This window comes from Dipodomys merriami, unplaced genomic scaffold (genome assembly GCF_024711535.1).
Source record: "Dipodomys merriami isolate MVZ:Mamm:240054 unplaced genomic scaffold, mDipMer1.0.p SCAF_6, whole genome shotgun sequence".
Taxonomy (NCBI): domain Eukaryota; kingdom Metazoa; phylum Chordata; class Mammalia; order Rodentia; family Heteromyidae; genus Dipodomys; species Dipodomys merriami.
In genome coordinates this window covers 42640465-42654711 of record NW_027206179.1, presented here as the reverse complement: position 1 = coordinate 42654711, position 14247 = coordinate 42640465, and positions in this window count along the sequence as shown.

The window sequence follows — 14247 nt, the reverse complement described above, 5'->3', positions numbered from 1 at the left end:
TACATTTTCCAAATAACATTTAAAGAACACATATATGTAAAGAATATATCCAAGATTTAATTTATGCTATTTATTTCCATAAATTGTGTAAAGAACATTGAATATAGTTTGTGAAAATTTATTAATTTGACATTTTGCCAGGTTCCATCTTTAGTTATTTTACTCAAGGAAGCATAATTAAAGAAACCATATCTCCATAAAAATGTTTTATTTATAAGCAAATTAAACTGAACACACACATATCAAATAGAGGTATGTTAAATTTGAGGCATATATTCAATGCTATTAAATTGTTACCACAGGGGCTGGGAAGGTGGCTCAGTGGTAGAGCGCTTGCCTTGCATACCTGAGGCCCTGGGTTTGGTTCCTGAGCACCACAGAAGCAAAAAGAAAAAAAGCTGGAAGTGGTGCTGTGGCTCAAGTGGTAGAGCGCTAGCCTTGAGCTGAAGAGCTGAGGGACAGCTCCGATGCCCAGAGTTCAGGCCCCACGACCAGACCCCCCAAAAAAAATTGTTACCACAAAACATCTCAACGTTATTTATTTGATATGTTACCAAAATTAAAAATAATATTGCTTACATAATTGTAATTACACAAAGTTAAAACACCTTGGTGGAAAGAGAAGGAACTTATTATTTATAAACAAGATTTTTAAATGTAATATCTTATTACTAAATTTTAAATTATATATGCATAATTAAATTAATATCTTATTAATGTGATATTTAAACTTGCCTGTAGAACTTTGAGGTGATGTCTGTTTCTTGAAGTCTTGACTACCTCAGACCAAAGCAAAGTAGCAAAATTGGAGTTTATATAGATTTGGAAATTATAAGCAAAATATTAATATCAACATGAATAAAATTGAAAACATTAGAATATTCATTTTAATATTTTATTTTATCCCATTGAGAAGATAGTAAAATGCCCTCTTCTTTCAAGATCAGCTTAAATGAACTTTGAGGATGGCTTTTCCTTCTTCATGTTCTAAGGAGAATCATATGCATTAAAGAAGTTTAATTTTTTTTCTTAAGTCAAATTTATACACTCCTTTTTCCATCTCTGTACACATCTCATAAATCATACATATTATCACTGGATCCTTCTGGAATGTATGGCAATACATGTTCAAGCTTGCGTATTAAAGGTATGTTTTATCTTAACATAATTCTGATAAACAATATATTTATGTATGAACTGTTTTAATTGTTTCTTTCATCAAAAAGTTAACATATGAGTAATGTGTGACTACATATCTAAGAACATCACCTTCTACATAATCCATATTCAAAAGAACATTATGATGTTAATCTGAATTAATTTTGCATTCAAAGAGTTTCAAGGAATTACTCTGAGAAATAAAATTCTGTCTGAATACTGTTGCTGTAAACAAATGTGTTTCTAATATTCAGTATGTAAAATCATAGATCAAGAAAATTCAATTTTATTTTCCCTGAATCTAAGCACAAGATACCTTTGGTTTCCACACCAAAGAAGCAAATTGGTTAAGCCCTCGGAGAAACTGACCCTTTCTTTGACCTCTTCCCCTGAGACTACTGTGACCTCTCCATTCTCCTGCTACTGTAGCTTCTAGCCATCCTAAAAAGTGAAATTCTCACTTTTTATAGAGCAGAGAAATATGACATGTGCAGCACACAGAAATATAGCAAATCTACAAATTATAAGAACAGCTAGATCTAAACATGGTCTATTGTTTCTTAAATTATATTCAAATTTATTGTTAAAATATATGGCTAGGATAAAAATGGAAATGGAAATGGCAGGAGAACGCAAGCGACAAGATTGCAAAATGCATTGTAATCTTTACATTTGCTCATTGTACTCAGTTACAATTACGTGGGCAGGATAAAGCGTACATTTCTTACCAAGCATTGCAACGTCCTCCTTTGTTTACCCTTCACATCACTTCCCAGCCTCCGCCCTCCCCCCCCAATCCCAATCTTCTCCTTCCCCCCCTCCCCTCACCCCCCCCACCGACATTGTAAAGCTCGTTTTGGAATGACAACTTGTACTTCTCATTGTTGCAACAGGTCCACCTGTATCCTTAAACAACTGGTTTTTCCCCATCTCTTCCACAAGTTATACTGACATCAAATATAGTGAAAGCAGGGGTTATACTGTGGGGGAGGGACATACAAAGCAACAAAGAGATAATCTTATAAATGCGTTAGTAACACATGCATGAAAGAAAAAAAACATTAAAATACACATCTAAGGGTTCATTTTCCTGACATCACATTATCTGACCTTTTCCGCTTGACTCATACATCTACTAGATATTACAAATAAGGGAAACCATGGGAACTATGTTTCTTTGGGCCTGGCTTACTTCACTTAATATAATTTTTTCCAAGTTTTTCCATTTCCTAACAAATGGGGCAATGTCATTCTTTCTGATGGAGGCATAGAATTCCATTGTGTATATATACCACATTTTCTTGATCCATTCATCTACTGAGGGGCATCTGGGTTGGTTCCATATCTTAGCTATGGTAAATAATGCTGCAATAAACATAGTTGTGCTGGTAGCTTTAGTGTGGTCTTGTTTGTAAACTTTTGGGTAAATGCCCAAAAGTGGGATTGCTGGGTCATAGGGGAGATCTATGTGGAGTCTTTTGAGGAACCTCCATACTGCTTTCCAAAGTGGTTGAACAAGTTTACATTCCCACCAACAATGAAGTAAGGTTCCTTTCTGTCCACATCCCCTCCAGCATCTGTTGTTGTTAGAGTTCTTGATTTTTGCTGTTCTAACTGGAGTGAGGTGATATCTCAATGTTGTTTTGATTTGCATTTCTTTTATGGCTAGGGATGTTGAACATTTCTTCATGTGTCTATTGGCCATCCTTCTTTCTTCTTCAGAGAAATTTCTCTTTAAGTCTTTCGCCCACTTATTTATTGGGCAGTTGTTTCTTTGAGGATTTGTTGTTGGGGGTTTAATTTTTTTAGTTCCAAGTATATTTTAGATATGAGACCCTTGTCCGTTGTATGGCTAGTAAAGATCTTCTCCCAATCCGTGGGCTTTCTATTGATCTTGCTAACTATGTTATTTGCCCTGCAGAAGCTCTGCAACTTTATGCAATCCCATTTGTCCAACCTTTCTTTGATTTGTTGTGTTTCCCGGTCTCTATTCAGAAAATTTTGGCCTGAGCCAAGGAGACCTAGGGTTTCTCCTATTCCATCCTGTAATGTTTTCAGAGTGTCTGCTTTGAGTTCAAGGTCTTTGATCCATTTGGAGTTGATTCTGGTGCAGGGTGATATATAAGGATCTACCTTAAGTTTTCTACATGTGGTTAACCAATTTTGCCAGCACCATTTACTGAAGAGGCTGTCTTTCTTCCATTCTATTGTTTTAGCTTCCTTATCGAAGATTAGATGGCTATAGGTCTGTAGGTTCATTTCTGGGTTTTCAATTCTATTCCATTGGTCCTGAGGTCTGTTCTTATGCCAATACCAAGCTGTTTTGATTACTATGGCTTTATAGTAGAGTTTGAAGTTTGGTATTGATATTCCTCCAGCAGTGTTCTTTCCATTGAGGAGCGTTTTTGCTATTCGGGATCTTTTATTGTTCCATATGAATTTTTGGATTGCCTCTTCTATTTCCTTGAAGAATGAGGTTGGAATTTTGATAGGTATTGCGTTGAATTTGTACATAGCCTTGGGAAGTATTGCCATTTTCATGATGTTAATCTTTCCAATCCAGGAGCATGGGAGGTTTTGCCATTTTTTAAGTTCTGTGTTGATTTCCTTTTTTAAGATTTTAAACTTTTCATCATAGAGGTCCTTCACTTCTTTAGTTAAGTTAATTCCTAGGTATTTTATTTTTTGTGGGGCTATTACAAATGGAGTTGCTTTCCTAATTTCAGCCACACTTTTCTCATTGTTGGCATACAGAAAAGCCATTGATTTTGGGGGGTTAATTTTATAACCTGCTACTTTGCCAAAGTTTTGAATCAGCTTGAGTAATTTGGGAGTGGAGTCTATGGGATTCTTTAAATACAAGATCATGTCATTTGCAAAGAGGGAGAGTTTTATTTCTTCTTTCCCTTTTTGGATCCCCTTTATGTCTGCATCTTGTCTTATTACTGTAGCTAGGCATTCTAATACTAGATTGAAGAGAAGTGGAGAGAGTGGGCATCCTTGTCTTGTTCCTGAGTTAAGAGGAAATGGCTTTAGTTTTTCACCATTGAGTATAATGCTGGCTGTAGGTTTGTCATATACAGCATTTATTGTATTGAGGAATGTTCCATGGATTCCTAATTTTTCCAAAACCTTTGTACTCAGTTCTTATGATTAGTACATGAAATATTTTTTTCTTTAGAGGTAAATGTAGAAAATCCTGTATATTGCCATTACATTATCCACATGACTAACATGAAAATTAGCAACTTGTGATATCCTACTAAACACTTAATTATACTCCCCTATATTTTTCTTCTTATAGTTTACATAAAGACATTTAGATTGATAATTCATTGAGTGATTATTCTCAATGTTTTCAAGAATTTTGAATTTGTTCTGCGTGAATAGAAGGGAGACTCCTAGTATTCTGAGATTCCCTCAGTGTGGGTTGATGTGTGTGTGTTAGTTCATTTTGTGTAACCATAAGAGAATACCACAGACAGAAAATAGAAGTTTAATTTATCATAGACTTGGAGGTTCAGAAGTGAAAGATTGAGACTTCTCAATTTGGTTTGGCAAGAAAATTTGATATAAAACCTACTACAAAAACTAATTTTAGAGTAGCTTTGATCAGTTGGAGCAGAGACTACATGCGAACACTACTGCCCTGGGAATTAAATGTGTGTGTGTGTGTGTGTGTGTGTGTGTGTGTGTGTGTGTGTGTGTGTGTGTGTGTGTGTGTGAGTGCATGTGCGTGCTATGCATACGTATTTCTGTGTGAAAAAAAAAACCTAGAGATTCCTTTTGGGGAAGAATAATTTCTAGAAAACCGAAAACTGTTTTACTAGATTACGCTTATACTTTAGTGCACACATACTGAGATACTGAATTTTTAATTCGCCATGCCTAATAATGCTTACTATAGCATGAAATAGTACTAAAAGTAATTATTTTTAATTTTTTGGGGGGGTCCAGTCATGGGGCCTGAACTCTGGGCCTGGGCGCTGTCTCTTAGCTCTTAGCTCAAGGCTAGCGCTCTACAACTTGAGCCACAGCACCACTTCTGGCTTTTTTTCTTTTTGCTTATGGGGTGCTGAGGAATAGAACCCAGAGCCTCATGTATGCAATGCAAGCGCTCTACCACTGAGATTCCTTCCCAGCCCCTTATTTTTTATTTATAACAGTAAAAGATGTGGAAGTAAAATGGTGCCTTATAATGATCAAAATGGAATAAATGTAATTGATAAAATACAACAAAATCTCTATATGCTTAGTAGATCAACAACAAGAATAGTAAAATAAATGATCCTCATGTTACTTTAGTAGTTATTTAAAAAATATGTGTTCACTTATTATTTGTTTTGATGGTACTGCTTTTTGAACTCAAACTCATGCATTCAGTTTGCTTGCCCACCTATATCTTACCACTTGAGCATGATTTTACGTTGCCTTTTTGCTGGTTATTTTAAAAATGGAGTATGAAGGTCTTTTCTTCCAGAATATCTTCTAGCTCTCAACTTCCTGAATAGCTGAAACTATTAGCTCAGCTAGTATTACCATTTATATTCCCAAAAGATCTAAAAACATTCAAGAAAAATTCAGCATACATTATTCATATACATTTTCAGAAAAAAAAGTCAGTGCAATATGCAATATATTTTGGAATACTTTCAATTGAAAGTGTTACAGATATATTTTAAACTCTTTGCACTTAAATTCTCTAGTACTTGATACATTAAGAATTCCAGATGGAATGTTTTCAGAGTGTCTGCTTTGACTCTGAGGTCTTTGATCCATTTGGAGTAGATTCTGGTGCAAAGTGATATATAAGGATCTAGCTTTAGTTTTCTACAAGTAGTTAACCAATTTTGCCAGCACCATTTACTTTCTTCCATTCTATTTTTTTAGCACCCTTATAGAAGATTAGATGGTCTGTAGGTTCATTTCTGGGTTTTCAATTATATTCCAATGGTCCTGAGGTCTGTTCTTGTGCCAGTACCAAGCTGTTTTGATTACTTTATAGTAGAGTTTGAAATTTGGTATTGATATTCCTCCAGCAGTGTTCTTTCTGTTGAGGATCATTTTTGCTATTCGGGGTCTTTTATTGTTTCATATGAATGTTTGGATTGCCTCTTCTATTTCCTTGAAGAATGAGGTTGGAATTTTCATAGGAGTTGCATTGAATTTTTATATAGCCTTGGGAAGTATTGCCATTTTCACCATGTTGATATTTCCAATCCAGGAGCATGGGAGTTTTTGCCACTTTCTAAGTTCTGTTTTGATTTCCTTTTTCAAGATTTTAAAGTTTTCATCATAGAGGTCCTTTACTTCTTTGATTAAGTTAATTCCTAGGTATTTTATTTTTTTGTGGGCAATTACGAATGGAGTTGTTTTCCTAATTTCAGCCACACTTTTCTCATTGTTGGCATACAGAAAAGCCATTGATTTTTGAGGGTTAATTTTATACCCTGCTACTTTGCCAAAGTTTTGAATCAGCTTGAGTAATTTGGGAGTGGGGTCTATGGGATTAGAAGATCATGTCATCTGCAAAGAGGGAGATTTTACTTCTTCTTTCCCTACTTGGATCCCCTTTATGTTTGCATCTTAGCACAGGCTGAAATTTTCTTAATAGAGACACAGAAACAACAAATCAAAAAAAGCTTGGACAAATGGGCTTGCATGAAATTGCAGAGCTTCTGCATGTCGAAGGACAAAGCTAGCAAGATCAATAGAAAGCCCAATAATTGGGAGAAGATCTTTACTAGCCATACAACAGACAAGGGTCTCATATTTAAAATATACCTGGAACTCAAAAAATTAAATCCCCCAACAACAAATCTTCAAAGAAACAACTGCTCAATAAATAAGTGGGCTAAAGACTTAAAGAGAAACTTCTCTGAAGAGGAAAGAATGATGGCCAATAGACACATGAAGAAATGCTCAACCTGTCTAGCCATAAAGAAATGCAAATCAAAGCAACATTGTGATACCACCTCACCCCATTTAGAATGGCTATAATCAAGAATGCTAATAACAACAGATGCTGGAGAGGATGTGAACAGAAGGGAACCTTACTGCATTGTTGGTGGGAGTGTAAACTTGTTCAACCACTTTGGACAGCAGTATGGAGGTTCCTCAAAAGACTCCACAGAGCGCTCCCCTATGATCCAGCAATCCCACTTTTGGGCATGTACCCAAATGCTCACAAACAAGGCCATACTAAAGCTACCAGCACGACTATGTTTATTGCAGCCTTATTTACCATAGCTAAGATATGGAAGCAACCCAGATGCCCCTCAGTAGATGAATGGATCAAGAAAATGTGGTATATATACACAATGGAATTCTATGCCTCCATCAGAAAGAATGACATTGCCCCATTTGTTAGGAAAAGGAAAGACTTGGAAAAAATTATATTAAATGAAGTAAGCCAGGCCCAAAGAAACATAGGTCCCATGTTTCCCTTATTTGCAATAACTAGTATATGTCTGAGTCAAGCAGAAAAGGTCAGATAAGTTGATGTTAGGGAAATGAGACTTAAGATATATATTCAAATGTTTTTTTTTTCTTTCATGAGATTGTTTCTAACAAATTTATAAGATGATTTCTTTGTTGCTTTGTATGTCCCTCCCTCACGGTCTAACCCCTGCTTTCACTGTATTTGAGGGGAAGGTTTCAACAAATCGTTTAAATAGGGATACAGGTGGGCCCATTGTGACAATAAGACGTACAAATCGTTATGTCTAAAACGAACTTTACAACTTTGGTGGCGGAGGGAGGAGGGTGAGGGGGGCGAGGATGGGATGGGAAGGGGAAACAAAGGAGGAGGCTACAATGCTTGATAAGAAATGTACTCATTATCTTGCCCATGTAATTGTAACCCCTCTGTATAGTATTTTCACAATAATAATAATAAAAAGGAATTCCAGCTGGGCTCTGATGGTACTCAGGGGGCCAAGATGTGAGGATCATGTTTCAAAGCCAGCCTGGGAAGAAAAGTCTGTGAGATCCTTATCTCAGATAAACCAAGGGAAAACTGGAAGTGAACTGTGGCTCAAGTAGTAGAGTGCTAGCCTTGATCTGAACAACTCAGGGACAGCACCCAGCCAAGAGTTCAAGACCCACAACTTAAAAAAAAAAAAATCCAATAATGGTTCCCTCTATCCTTACATTTTTTAAGTGTGTGTTTGTATCTGTTTCATGCCAGGTCATGGGCCAGAAGGTAGAAATGTGGTAATAGAAAACAACAATTATGCCGGGCACCAGTGTCTCACTCCTGTAATCCTAGCTACTCATGAGGCAGAGATCTGAGGATAGTGGTTCAAAGCCAGCCCAGGAAGGAAAGTTCATGGGACTCTTATCTCCAATAAACTACCAGAAAACTGGAAGTGGTGCTGTGGCTCATGTGGTAGAGCGCTAGCCTTCAGCTGAAGAACTGAGGGACAGCGCCCAGGCCCAGAGTTCAAGACCAATAACCAACAACAACAACAACAGCAACAACAAAACAACAAGATGATTTCTTTGTTGCTTTGTATGTCCCTCCCCCACGATATAACCCCTGCTTCCATTGTATTTGATGTTGGTATAATTTGTGGAGGGGAAGGGCAAAAACAAGCCGTTTAAATAGGGATACAGGTGGACCCATTGCAACAATGAGATATACAAGTCCTTATGTCGAAAAACGAATTTTACAACTTTGGCCGCGGGGGACGTGGGGGGGGGGGCGCTGCAGTGAGATGGGAAGGGATGAGAAGGGGAAATAAAGGAAGGGAAACAATGCTTGATAAAAAATCTACTCATTATCTTGCCCATGTAATTGTCACCCCTCTGTGCAGGTATATTCACAATAAAAAATAATAAACAAACAAGCAAACAACAACAACAAAAATAGCGCACAATCATACCAACAATGAAAAGATAAATCAAGTTATCTGCCTCAGTTGTAGATGTGAGATAAGGAAGAGAAATTATAATTCAGCAAGTAATGTGTTATTCAATCTATTAAATGTTGGAGGTATCTATTAACAATAGCATTGCAGATTCAGGGTAGAAGCCAAATGGTGTAATTACTTTTAAAGTCTAGCTCACAGCTTAACAAAATGAAAAAAGGCACTAGAAATGGGAAGGTAAAAGAGAGGTGGATAGATGCATGAAGAGAGGAGAAAGAATAGGAGAATGCAATCATAATATTTAAAGCAGATCCTACCAATAAAAAATATAAGGGAAAAGGTGAGTTGGAAGGGCTGGGGAGGAAAGTTGAAATAGTTACACTGATCAAGATGCATTTTTTAAAAAATAAACTGCTTGTTGAACTGCAATAACTTCTTTGTATAGGTACTTAAAGTTAAAAAAAAAATAATGGAATTCTATGCCTCCTTCAGAAAGAATGACATTGCCCCATTTGTTAGGAACTGAAAAACTTGGGAAAAAATTATATTAAGTGATATAATCCAGGCCCAAAGAATCATAGGTCCCATGGTTTCCCTTATTTTCAATAACTAGTATAAATCTAGGACAAGCGGAATATATCAAAAATTTTGTACATATGACCATGTAAGATGATGTTAAGTGAAATGAACCCCAAGATAGGGACAACTCTGGTTTTTTCTTCTTCTTCTTTCTTGCTATTGTTTTTGATGTATTTAAAATGTACTATGTGAAATTTTTTTGTTTCTCTTATATGTTATTCCCCCATGGTATAACCCCTGTTTTCACTGTATTTGATGTCGGTGCCCTGTTTCTTGTATATACACTTCTCTAATTTGGGGAGGGGAATGGAAATAACAAAATTCTGAAATAAGGATGACCCCTTGTAACAGTGATATGTACAAGACACTATGTTGAAAATGATCTTCACAACTTGTGGGGGTGGGGGGAGGGAGTCCTCGAGAGAGGGAGGGAAAGGATAATAGGGAAAAACAAAGGAGGAGGTAATAATGCTGCTTAGGAAATGTGGTCATTACCTTCCTCATGTAAATGTAACCCCTCAGTACAGTTGTTTTACAATAAAAACATAAAAAATAAACATATTATGGAAAATTATAGAGTGATATAGAGGAAAAGGACTTACTCTAAAGTTGTTTGTTGGACAAACTCTAATGTGAAGTTAGTATTTCTATAGTGCTCAGAAAGAAGTTAAAGCACAAGTCCTGGATAGACCAGATTAGGAATTTTCCCAGATGTCCCTTAACAGACAAACATAAAGAAAATGGAGAATATACACTCATAGTAATAATAATAAATATTTAATATATTATTATCAGAATTAATAATATTATTAATATTAACATATGAATAATATATACACATAAATGCAATAAAATTCTACTCATCCATTAGAAAAAGTGATATTGTACCATTTGTAAAGAAATGGAAAGATTTGGGAAAAAATTATGTTCAGTGATGTAAGTCAGGCCCAAAGAGACAAATGAAAAATGTTTTCCCTCATATGTGGAATCTAATTCATAAGTAAAAATGTTGGGTAGCAGGTAAATATATCCAAATGTATGAACTCAAGTAGGGTAGAGTCAAGGGAGATCTCCAATAATGTATTTCCTTAGAAAGCTAATATCAACATGTAGCAACATAAAACACCAGGAAGCAGATATTTGAAATGGATGGGATGGAGTGGATGGAAAATGGGTAAATAATGAAAATTAGAATTAGGGGGAAATGCAGAAAATAATCCTGGGAGCATCCTATAAAATTAAGAAGAATGAGGGAAGAGACAGGTAGAGGAGGGATTGGTGAGAAAATTGAAAAGGGACTATAATAGTAAAGTTATACTGTATTATTAAACTGCCTTGTTAAATGGAAACTCCATACAATTACTTAGGCATATTTTTTAAAAAAGAAAAGAAGCTAAGTGAATGTTAAATGTGGCCTATTTAAGAGGACATGATCTAGTATCAAATCAGAAATAAGGAAAAGATACATGGGAGCTCTAATGTGCTAAAGGGACCAGATTAAGTCTAAAACTTTTGGCAAATGTAAGAATACTTAAATATTTTCAAATATGTCTATGCATTATTCCTCTAGTTTCCCATTTATTAGAAAGAAATAGAGTATTGTGGAAACCTCATAGGAATTAAAGTTCATGAAAGAAATCTACTTCATTAGATTTTTGTAAAGTATCAAATAAAAAATAAAATCTGGCATGTAACAAGTAAAATTTGGTGCTTAAGTAAAGGTAAATTTGAGTATTTACTTTGTATTCATCTGTGTATATAAACAATGCATACTATTATAAAAATGTTGATGCTAAATCTATCAATTGTTGGTATTGTAATGTTCACAAGTATTTTATAAAAATTACAATTTGTTTTGAGTGTTATTTCTGATTAACCACAGTGTTCCTTTCCTGATCAGCTAAGAGTTTTGTTAGTAGATTACAAATTTGGAAATCAATCATTCATAACTGAATAAATAAAATGTACATGTATCTGCATATTAGGTATTGTACATAAACATTTTAAATAAGAAAATCACAGATAGAGCAAATTCTATAAAGGCAGCAAGCTTTGCATTGGATTTCTTGATCTAGGATTTACTAACTTGTATAAACTTGAAATAATTTTAAAGCATCCAGAAACGGCTTGCTAATCTGCAAAAAAATAATTTATTATACTGCAAAACTTTGGCAGAGAAATACATATTTAGTAAACATCAATCTTTATCTTTCTATATCTCATGTTTAGACAGAAATGGTAAATGCACTACATAATAAGTAAATTTGAAAAGATTTTACCCAATGTTATTAGATAGAAATATCACCATAGTTTCAATACAAAGTATAGGTGTCTATAACTTGTAGTTTATTAAAATGGACTTTAAAAATGATCATGTCTCCACAGTAAGCACTTTTCAGGACAATTTCAAATCATATTGATTGACTGATAGTAAAGAATGACAAGGTTATCTTATCAAGTTTTTCATTTATCACTTGTCATCAGAGTGAATGTCTAAAGTGACTGTGAGGATACTCAAAGCCCCTTTTTCTTTTAGAAATATCCATTGTTACTGTGGCACTACTCCTCCATACCCTGGGTATAAAGGTCACCTTGTGAACCCAGGGACCAGATGGTGAAGATTCTCCTTCTCCTGTCTTAAGGAAGGTGGACATTTAGCGTGGACATGGATAACGGCCCTGTAGTCTCTCAACAGGAATCACATGGAAATCATTTGGGTTAACAGCAAAGCTTCCAAATACACAATGTTAAACCAATAGCAATTCATCACTAAGTAATGAGCAGTACACATCAAAGGGAGAAGCATAAAGAGAAAGGAGATATTTGCACATAGAAAAATCTTTCTCTGATAAATATTTAACTTACAGCCTGAGGTTGTCAGCGAAAGATTCTACTCCATTGAATTACTGTATTTATTTAAGGTCAAAATATGTAAAATAAAATCTAGTTTTGATGTTCTTTGTGATTTGCAGTTCAGTTGCAGGAATGTTGTTTTGGAGCATGTTAGGTATAAGTCAAAACCATTTTGAAAATGAGATTTTTCTTTGATTGAATAGCAACACGATTGAATTTATTCTGCTAATTTAGTTTGTGAGGCATAGATTTGGATATACAATGTTAAATTCACTGAAAACATTCATTATTAAATTTCATATGTCATTTTTGTTCATTTATCCCCTGAGAATTTAAAGAAGACATAAATAACATATAATCCCTATTCTTTCTGTATGGTGCATTATTAAGTAAATATTTTCTCCCCCCCACAACAAACAAACAAATCCTTCATAGGTATCTCAGCACCTTTTTATGACATTAAATAGTAATGTTTTCTGTTTCATACTTTTTATTAAAATCTTTTTTGGATGGATGCAATCATGGTAGAAAAAGACAAACAAGCTAATAAATAGGTTATTCTGTCATAAGGATATAATTACTATGTAGAAAAATTAAGCAAGCAGAAAAAAAAGACAGATGTGGAGAACAAATGATTATTTAGGTAACTAAGTTAGAGAAAATCTGTACGGTTGACTCAAGAGGTCAAACAGTGTAAGGGAGTTCTGCCATTATCCCAGTAATAGGCTCTAGACACAAGAAAAGAGGCAAATGTTTAACACGTTAAGGACACAATGAATGTAGTATACGCACATGGGTGCCCCCAGTAACTGTGTTCCCTAGTGATGTAAAAGTCTCACTACTATCTAGGTCCATGGGTTTTATGCTGGGTTTTTTGTTTGTTTGTTTGTTTCTCCCAGTATCCTCTTATCCCGAGACTTGCCAGAACATTTGTATTTGACTTTTTAAAACTATTTTTAGTCTGAATACATATAAGTGTCTTCCATCTTTCTATTCAAGTGTTTTAGACTAATTATTCATGCTTTAGATTTCTATTACCTCCCTTTTAGTATTAAGTTAATTGATGGCTGATGAGAAAACACACACACAGTCTTATTTGTTATTTGCAATTAAAAATTCTTTCTCAATCAGAATGCATCTAATTGGATTTTATTTTGTAGAGCTTGAAATTTTGCTCCCTTTTGTATATTTTGCTTTTCTGTCAATCTAAAACACATAAAAAATTACATCATATAAAGAAGTTTCAGGTATTTTCACTCTAACTTATCATTTCATGAAGAGTCTTTTTAAATCTCAACTTTCATCAGTATTGTTAATCTACCTTACCCAGAATTATTTTGAAAAATACCAGATATTATATTATGTTATATACAAACATAATTATATGTAAGGAATAAAAACACTCTGCTTAAAAAGTGAACATAGTACCAGTTCGTGCTATGTTGATAAGAATATCAGGGATGTAAATATTTAAATATCCTAATTTAATTGACAGGTGTCCTTATTTTTACACTTTTACTTGTGCTTAACTGACATTCAAATAGTAACCATAATATACTAGTTTTCAGTATTAAATTGATTGGCCAATTTCAAATTCCCAACACTTCTACTTAACCTCCTAATGGGAACTTAATTGCTCTCACTTATAATTTATTTATTTTCTTTCCAAAATTATTGTTTTCATATGAGTAAGTGATTCATGTGTTCTTTTTTTTCCTTTTTGTAAAGTGCTGTTGTTCTAAAATATGTGGTAGATTTGGTTCTCTTTAGATTTTTAACATAAGAA